Below are 10,207 nucleotides of genomic sequence, written 5' to 3' on the forward strand. Positions count from 1 at the left end.
AGAGGAGCAGGGTAGTATGGCAAAACACCTGACCCTACTCCTTCAGTGCTCCGCAACTTCTTAGGAAGTTATAAAACCTGCCCTCAACTTAAAAAATTACAGGACTGTGAGAATGCCGACCTCTCAACCACAGATCCTGCTAGCTGGCTAAGTTATCAAACCAAGCCTAAAAAACTGGAGAAGTATCCAAAATTCGGCATCTAGAGGGCAGGGTCTGGAATGAGCACCACACGAAACCAGCAGCAGTGCCTCTACGCGTCCACCAGTAGGCGTCCACCTAATAGTACTGGTGTAAGCTCGGGGCCCGCATGCCAACCCCCAGTAAGCCCTGTTTTTTCAGGCCAGGGTCCAGAGCGGGCCCCCTGGAAAAATGTGCCACCCCCAACAACACCATCCCTACGGACAAGGAACCGGAAACCGAAGAGATGATCACACCACGGAACAACAGTGAAATAAGATAAGTATGGTTCCTGCCATCACACAAAAGATGAAGGGTTTGTACTAATAAAGCATTCAAGGATAAAATTAAATTAGTTCCAATCCTGCTCGGCCTTTTGGCTAAGATTAGTAGTAACTGCCTTATCAGTTTATATCTGATATGTCCCTTCCCAGGGACCATACAATACCAGTACAGCATGCACCCTAGGGGTCTACCCTCCCACTAATAAGAACATGAGGGACTAGCAACTGGGGGTAATAATTATACAGGGGTCATATAGAAGCCTATATGAACCTTTGGTACCAACTAACCAAGATGGTAATGTCGCCATCATTGATATCAAGTAGGTATGTTGCAAAGCCTACCTGAAGCGTCTTTGAAAATCTGCCGCTGCGGGTGTGCGCGATTTTGGCGCCGTTTAGAGGGGGCGGGTTTAAAACGCGATTTTCTCTAGGCTGTTCAAATCGAAGATGTTCAGCCTAGTTAATTATTAACGAAAAATCGCTGGAAGACCCCGTCGCAAAAGCTATTATTAGGTTTAAAGGCCTTGAATAATAGTTATAGTAGTTTAAAAATCAATCTCTAAACCCGCGACCGCCAGCAACCGCAGGGTCTCATAAAGCAGACAGCTGAAGGTAGGTTGTATATTTTTACATTAAAAAGGGCTTCTAAAGATCCCTTTATACAAAGTTTAATATTGCGAGTAGCTCATTTTGGGCCCATTATATCGCGCAGTATTTTTCTGGGCATTTGGGGCACAAATCTACCGCAATGTGAACGTTCTAAACCAGCGCGTTCCACAGAGACCCACTGGAAAGCTGATTTAAATGGGCATTTATTTACAGCAATTGAACACTGAATTCCTTCCATTTGGCCTATAAATTAATGTAAATGAGATTTAAAAATCATGTTTTATTGTGAATTATTTGTGAATATTATTTGGACATTTAGGCTATTTAAAAATGTTAATCATTTATTAAGAAATGGATAGATGTTTAGATCTAGTAATTGAAGTCTGAAATTAGCTACAATTAGGTAACTAACTAATTATATGCTTTAATTTCAGGTCATCCAAGTAAGATTATTTTATATTTGTTTCAGAATGCTTCAATCTATGATAACTGAAAATTTCATTCAGTTCTCTTAATTTTTAAGAAAGTTATGGGCTTTTGACTGTTCACGATCACAACATTTTTGTTATGTCCATAGAAAATCAATAGGGAACAAGATGCTCATTTCCGAGTATGAAAATGGCCATAACTTTTTAAATACTTGAGATATGAAAGTGAATTAGGTGTCAAATTAAACTTATTTTTATGCTTTATCTGATGGGATAAATTACAGACTTGATTTTTAAAATCTCAAAATTTTGTAACATTGCTATATCAAGGTGTCATAATAAACCCAGTATGAACCTTTGGCTCTAAAAATCCCAACATGGTATATGTCGCGCCGTCATTGACTTGCCACTTGAGTATCTCGCCAGGCCACGCTTGGAATATTGAAACTGCCAACCTTTCATTCCAAGCATACTTAATGGTAGACATCAACTTAAAAGATGCATACTATTCAGTACCCATTCAAAAAACTTGGAGATAACTTGGCAGTATTAATTATCGACTATGGCTATTACAGCCAAACTGGTTCCAGATATTCTAACCAGCCCTGGCTATATTAAGGAACTATCGTCATGGCATGTTCCAATGATATTAACGACGACTAATCCATGGGTATAGCTATCACAGCTTTAGCTATTATTCTTTTAGCCGAGCTTGTCATGCAATCCAGATAGATCTACGATTGAAACCATCGCTCTCAGCCTTGACTAAGATCAAGCTGAGTATCTGTTGTTGTTAGCTCTATTTTGACTCGTCCCTTATCAAGGGACCATATATCAATTGATTTGGAACAGGGAGATGGGGAGGGGCTTGCTCCGTCCACTCCACGCATCAACCAGTATTGCAGTACCTTGAAATATAAATCCTCTACTGTTGACTATTTGGTATTCAACACTCTACCCACTTATCTTTAACTTGGCATAGGAGAGTCAGTATGACACAACCTGTAACAATTAATGGTATCTACCTACCATTCAACAGTGGCAAGAGTATTGGGAGTTAGTAGCAGCTGTTCCAGCTACTTAACTTGAACCTTCCATTAAGGCTAGGTGCTAATGTTTAAACTACCCTCACCCAAAACATGGTGGCATATGGACTAATCTGGAGTCGTCATCACTATAGACACTAGGCGTAAAACCTAGTTTGGAAATTTTGAGTACGCTCTATTGGCAAAGCATATTATCCTGCAGTTCACCATTTTGCATGTTCATTTATAATTAACAACATCACAGTAGTGACATACACAAACCACTTGGGCAGAATAAATCGATATCATGTGACATTTATTTAACAATTGGAAACTACAGGTCGTCAAAAATATACGCCCATCAGCAAACTTACCTACTAGGTGAGTTAAATACTGTAAACAGACATATTAAACCCAAGTATTGTTGGAATTACAAAGCAATATGGAACACCCAATATCGATTTCACTGTTTTCAATTGAATTCTCCACGTACCGATGTATGTCGCAAGAAACCAAATTTGAGCCAGGGGCAATGAATTCATTCCCACTGAATTAGGAGGCGTGAAGGGGGAATCTAATCTATGTTTTTCCCCTTTTTTCCTACCTCATCGGGTACTACGACCTCATCAGTTGGGTACTACGCACATGCCACGATAAATTAAACTACTGGATTGCAGATTTGAAAAGACCATCACTGGGCCTGGATTGCAGAATTGGGAAGACCTCTGCTGGGCCTGGATTGTCGATAGCACTATCAACACAAGGATAGCATCCCATCGCATATCCACCAGGGAACATACTTGGCGAACATCAAGAAGTGGGAAGATACCATTCAAATACAGGAACTACATATTCAACTACAACAAACCTGTACTGGAGTTCTGGCAGGTCTTCACCACAATGAAGGATTCAGCCAGAAGTGCTCTGTCAGCCTACCTAACTCGGGCACCAGGACCACAGGCCATAGGGTACCTCCCGCTGGTGATCAAATTTAGGAGAGGTTAATCCCCCAGACCCAGGTACACCCAAATCTGGGATGTCAGTATGGACCTGACGTACCTTAGGGGATGGTCACCAGCCAGGTCCCTCACCCTGGAATAGCCCACCCTGAAGGGACATGCTGATGGCCTTGTCTCAGCACAACGAGTCCAGTTTTCGTCCATCCACTACGATTGGACAATATGGTCCACTACACCATGTTACATTACCATTAGGGATTGGGCAAACAGAACAGACCAGGAACATCAGGTCTAGTTATGGAATTCCGGGCATACCCACCTGAACCACGGTTATGTGTCATGACCCACTGATTGAACTACATCGACACAATAAGTAATCCTCGAGGGAGAGAAAAAGCCTTATGGGTCAGCCACAAGAACGTTATGGTTGGGTGACGAGCCAAACTATCTCAAGTGGCTCAAGCAGGTACTGGGAGTTGCTGGAGTACATATTAACCTGTATAAATCTTACTCCACCAGGACAGCATCCACATCAGTGACTAAGAGGATGGACGTGCCAATGGACCACATCCTGGCTACAGCGGGGTGGTCTAGGGAGTATATGTTCCAAACTTTTATAACAAACCACTGGCAGAACCTGTATCGTTTGCAGAAAAAGAATCTGCAAAAAATATATAATTTAAGCCCGGGGGAGCATTTGGTCTTGTTGTTGTTAATAACACCATTATTGTTTTTACAAACAGATTCATGGTTGATTACGATAACATACTTCCTCCCTCGAAAGACTTCGGCAGTGAGTGAAGTATGAACTGTTACACGGTTTGAAATCACAGAGCTTTGAAATCTTCACGTAGTCACTCACGTGACTCCGAAGTAAAATAGTAAGATTAAACGAGCTTACCAGTTTGAAGTTTGATCTGTATTTTATGAGGAGTTACGATGAGGGATTACGTGCCCTCCGCTCCCACGCTCAATAATATGGGTCAAACTGATAACTAAGGTCTCCTTTTCTTTACTATGTTTATTTCAATAACTGTGTCTGTCTGTGATTCCACACCGCTGCTTTGAAGTATGTCGCGCATGCATGCTGAGCGGGCTCTTCACGTAATCCCTCATCGTAACTCCTCATAAAATACAGATCAAACTTCAAACTGGTAAGTTCTCGTTTAATCTTACTATTATAAAGAAGGCACATCAGCGCCTCTACTTCCTGAGAAGATTACGGAGATTCGGTATGTCGAAGAGGATTCTCCTAAACTTCTACAGGTGCACGATAGAGAGCTTTCTGACTGGTTGCATCGTGGCCTGGATCGGCAACTTGAACGTCCAGGAGCAAAAAAGACTACAAAAAGTTGTGACCACTGCCCAGTCCATCACCGGCTTTGATCTCCCCACCGTCAAAGGGATCTATCGTAGTCGCTGCCTCAAATAGGCAGCCAAAATCATTAAGGACCCACACCATCCTGGCCACACACTCATCTCACCCTTGCCATCGGGAAGAAGGTACAGGAGCCTGAAAACTGTAACATCCAGGTTCAGGAACAGCTTCTTCCCTACAGCCCTAAACACAACAACAAATAAGCTCTGAGCTCTGAACTGCAAAAGACTATATTATTACTGCACTATATTTGTTATTTATTGAACTTTTTATTTTTTCCCTTCCCCCGTTACATACACTGTTTACATATTCACATATTCTGTTGTGCTGCAGCAAGTAAGAATGTCATTGTCCCATCTGGGACATATGACAATAAAACACTCTTGACTCTTGATCGAGGAAGATATGGCTCAAAGTTGATGGCCTGGAGTCTGAGTTTCAAACACGGCGGCACATCAGGGACGGGGAGGATTACCTGGATGCTGTGTTTCTGGAGGCAGTCACTCCCTTCAGATAAACTGCTTCCAATTTGGTCCATGGTCAGGAGGAGGGTGTGACTGCAAGAAGCAGGTGAGGGATCTAAGAGGCAGTTTAAAGAGCCTGTCCCACGAGCATGCGACCGCATGCGGCGAGCGCGACCAAACCAGAAGCGGGGGCCGCGCGGAGGTCAAGTGATCCCGTACGAGTTGACGTGAAGTTCGAGCAAAGTCCGCGGGAAGTTCGCGCTAGGCGTACGCCGTCAAGACGCTGCGTACGGCGTTGAGACGCTGCACACGCCCGTCGAGGCGGTGTGTACGGCCTCAATGTGGCTGCGGGCAGGCAGGCCGTTGCCGCGCTGAATTTTTGGACAGTGTCAGTATTTCGGAGCTCCGCGCGATGTCGGGACCAGCCCCGCACAACTCCATATGGCTCCGGTGAAGTGGGACCGTACGGCTCAAGCGACCACATTAGGTCGCACTGGCCGCATGCAGTCGCTGGTGGAACTGTTCAAGATGGGGGGGGGGGGGTAGAGAGAAGAGACACATAGTTGTCATTGGGGATAGTATTGTCATGGGAATAGACATTATTCTCTGCCACGAAGATCGATTTTCCCGATGACTGCGTTGCCTGCCTGGGTTGTGCCCAGGTTCAGGACATCTCGTCAGACGTGCAGAGGAACTTGGAGTGGGAGGGGAAAGATCCATTTGTTGTGGTCCATGTGGGCACCATTGACATTGTTAGAACAAGGAAAGAGGTTCTGCTGAGGGAATTTGAACAGTTAAGTTCTACATTAAAGCAGAGGTAATAATCTCTGGATTGCTACTTGAGCCACAAGAAAATTGGCATAGGGTCAAGAAGATTAAAGAGTTGAAAGCGTGGCTCAGAAATGGTTGTGGGAGAAGATGGTTTCAATTTGTGGGACATTGGCATCAGTATTGGGGAAGGAGGGAGCATTTCCGATGAGGCGGACTCCGCCTAAACCCTGCTGGGACCAAGGTCCTGGCGAATTGCATAACTAGGGTCGTAGAGAGGGCTTTACACTAAATAATGGGTGGGGAGTTCAACAAATTGGAAATGTATGGATGAAGTTAAAGGGAAGGAGAGTGCAGGAGAGGTAACTGAAGTCTCCAGAACAAAATAATAGGACAGAAAGTTTAAGAGGGATAAGAGTGCAAGGCCAGGCAAAATGGGGATCAATTTGAGAAGAGGGGTGGTGAATACTGAACGTGAGGTGATATATTTGAATGCACGCAATAGACGGAACAAAGTGGATGAGCTTATAGTTAGAAATTGGTAGGTTTGACGTTTTGGGCATCACAGAGATGCAGCTGAAAGAAGATCTGGGAGCTGGGCATCCAAGCATACACATACTATTGTAAAGACAGGCAGGGGGCAGAGGAGGTAGGGTGGCTCTACTGATTATGAATGAAATTCAATCATTAGCAAAGGACCACATAAGATCAGAAGTTGTAGAATCCTTGTGGGTAGAGTTAAGAAAATAGGGTAAAAAGACCCTGAAGGGAGATATGTACTGGCCTCCAAACAGTAGCCAGGAGCTAGGGTACAAATTGCACCAGGAGATACATTCGGTATGTAAGAAAGGAAATGTTACAGTGGTCATGGGGGATTCCAAAATGCAGGTAGACTGGGAAAATCAGGTTGGTTTGGCAGGTTGAGACGAGAGTCGATTTCCAAAACCAGTTTTATTAACAAAATGACTAAATCAACGGAATAACACAACACAGCCAATACAAAGGTCAAACCACAATAGTGGCCGAGAACGGCTGAAGGGGCATCGCCCAGAAAGCGCGTGAACACAAACCCCCTCCCCATAGTCACGCGACCAAAGCACCTAACCGCAGGGTTCGATTACTTGCGGGCACCAGCAGATGCTGCTCCAGGGCCCCCCCCCCCCAGAACCCGAGGTACGGAATCGAGCAGGGACCCGGATGAGATGACCGGAACGCGTGGTTCGCGAAAGCGGGGCGGGCGTAACACGAGGGGCCAGCAAAACAAGGCCGGGTGGACGTGAGGACCACAAAAGTGGAATGGGCGTAACACGGGGGGGGGGGGAATAAAACCGGGAGCATGGTTGATGTAAAAGGCACATTCAGTATGTGCGAAACCGCTGGCGGTGACCCCTACGTCGAGGTGTAGCAATGACAATCGGGCTGTCCACATCCATGTGGATGGGCTTAAGACAGCCGACGGAGACAAATTCCTCGCGGCCACCCACGTCCAACGTGAACGTGGCGATTTTCGGATCGTCATCAGGGTGAACGGGTATTTGGTTGTAACGCTGGACGAGGTCCACCTTAGAGAAGAACGTGCTGCCCTCGAGGTGCGTGGAGAAATCCTGTGCTTGGGTAACGGTCTGCCGTGGTTATCGCGATCAGAAGCCGGTAATCCCCGCACGGTCTCCACCCCACAGATACTTTGGGGACCATGTGCAGCGGGGAGGCCCACGGGCTGTCGGACCGCCGGACAATGCCCATGTCCTCCATGAGCTGGAATTCATCCCGGGCGTTGCGCAGTTTGTCCGGCGGGAGGCGATGTGCTCGGGCAGGCACTGGGGGCCCTCTTTTTTTTAAATCAAAAAATGTATTAAATTATTTTTAAAATAATAATTACACTACAACAAAACAAGCCAGAACCCACCACCATAAAACAATACAAACATATATCCATAATAACCTACTATACATCTGTGTTACAATCCTTATTGAGGATACATTCAACACCCTGCGGAGCCCAGCGGTCCCGGAACTCCCTCAGGGTGCCTGTAGACAGGGCGTATTCCCTTTCTAACCGCACCCGAGCACAGACGTATCCCCGGAAAACGGGCAGGCAGCTGGCTTGGGTAGAGCCCTCCACCGCCTGCCGCCTTGACTCGCGGATGGCCAGCTTCGCCAGGCCCAGGAGCAACCCAACCAGGACATCAACAGCCCTACCCTCTCCCCTACGCACAGGGTGTCCAAAGATGAGGATGGTGGGTGAAAAATGCAGCCAGAAGGCAAGGAGCAGCTCCTTTAGGTATTCAAACAGTGGCTGCAGCCTCACACACTCCATGTACACGTGGTACACAGACTCTTCCAGCCCGCAACAGTGGCAGGCGGCTGGCGAGTCTGTGAACCAGCCGAGAAACAGGTTGCAGGGAACACCTCGGTGCAATACCCTCCACCCCAGGTCCCCAATGTAGAAGGTGGGAATCCCTGCGACTCTGGGGGCCCTCGGTATGGATGTGATGCATGACCCCATGTTCGGGGGCTGCCCCGCTGAAACGGGGCATAAAGAGCTCGCCAAAATCGGAGAGTAAGGCGGTGTATGGGCCCTCGACCTCAGCGACGGCGCTGGGCTGTGAGATGGGCGGGATGTAGTGGTAGTGGAGCCAACGGCCGACCGCGGAGTCATGCAACCGCCCCGTAAATCGACAAGGAGGGAGAAAGCGGGGAGAAAATCGGCTCCCTAGATGGGCTGGGCAATGTACGCGACGATAAACGTCCACTTGTACGGGCGGGAGTTGGAAGTGAGCGTAAGGGTCGCGTACCATATGTTCAGATGTCGCTTCCGTTCATGGCCAAGAGAACGGGGCCTCGGTTACCAGCACGAGTGTCATGGCCGGTTGGGGGAAGGATGCTGACGATCGCACTGGAGTCTACCAGGAAACGGCGGCCAGAATGGCGGTCGCGGACGTAGAGGCGGTTGTTTGGGCCGATCAAGATCGCCTGTACAGACGATCGGCCGAGGCATTTCCCTGAAACGTGCAGGGTGGGCGACAGCGTTAAGCATCCGCGCCGTAGCGGAGGTGATAGTAACACCAACGCTGCTGTGGCTCTTCGCTGGAAGACGTGGGCTGACCGCCGAGGCAAAAGAAGCGCTGGTGCGAGCACGCGGTTAATGGTGCAGATATCTTGGTGCTTGGTCATCCAGAGCACGTTGGCCCGTTCCGCAAGCTGCTGAGTATCGGAGAAATCTGCACCAGCGAGCATTGGGCGGACATCGTCGGGCATCTGCTCCAGAAAAGCCAGTTCAAACAACAGGCACGGGCGATGGCCATCCATGAGTGTGAGCATCTCGGCCATGAGGACGGACGGCCTGCGATACCCCAAACTGTCCATGTGTAGGATACGGGCAGCACGGTCCCGGCGTCTGAGCCCAAAAGTGTGTAACAGGAGGGCCTTGAGGCCGTCGTATATTTGGCGACCGCGGGAGGATCCCTCAGATAAGGCAGCAGACGGCAGGCAGACTCTTGCAGCAGAGCTCCCACCACATGGGAGTATTCTGTTTCGTCTGCGACGATACTGCGCAGATGGAACTGTGCCTCAATGTGTGCGAACTACACTTGCAGCTGATCGGGCCAAAACACAGGCAGATTGAGGCTGACGGGGTTCTGATGGGCGTTGGCGTTGGCAGCGGGAGCATAATTATCTTGCATGCTGGTGTCCAATTATCGATTGGGCGCTCCGGGGTCACCAATTTGGCGGGTTTAGACGAGTCGATTTCCAAAATCAGTTTTATTAACAAAATGACAACATCAATGGAGTAACACAACACAGCCAATACAAAGGTCAAACCACAACGGTGGTCAAGAACGACTGAAGGGGCATCGCCCAGAAAGCGCGCGAACACAAACCCCTCCCATTAGTCACTCGACCGAAGCACCTGACCTCAGGGTTCGATTACTTGCGGGCACCAGCAGATGCCACTACATTGGTACTGAATCCCAAGGGAAGGAATTTGTAGAGTGCCTACAAGATGGCTTCTGAGAGCAGCTTGTGGTTGAGCCTACTGGGGAAAAGGCAATTCTGGATTTGGTGTTGTGTAATTAACCATGTTTGATTTGGGAGCTGAAAGTCCAAGAATTCC

General features: G+C 47.6%; 1 pseudogene; it reads left to right on the forward strand.

Annotated features, from left to right (window-relative positions):
* The first annotated feature begins 2,247 nt into the window (after positions 1-2,247).
* On the forward strand, positions 2,248-2,426 carry LOC116985419 (annotated as a pseudogene).
* Positions 2,427-10,207: the final 7,781 nt, after the last annotated feature.

The sequence above is a fragment of the Amblyraja radiata genome, chromosome 21 (genome assembly GCF_010909765.2).
Source record: "Amblyraja radiata isolate CabotCenter1 chromosome 21, sAmbRad1.1.pri, whole genome shotgun sequence".
In the NCBI taxonomy this organism is placed as follows: Eukaryota; Metazoa; Chordata; class Chondrichthyes; order Rajiformes; family Rajidae; genus Amblyraja; species Amblyraja radiata.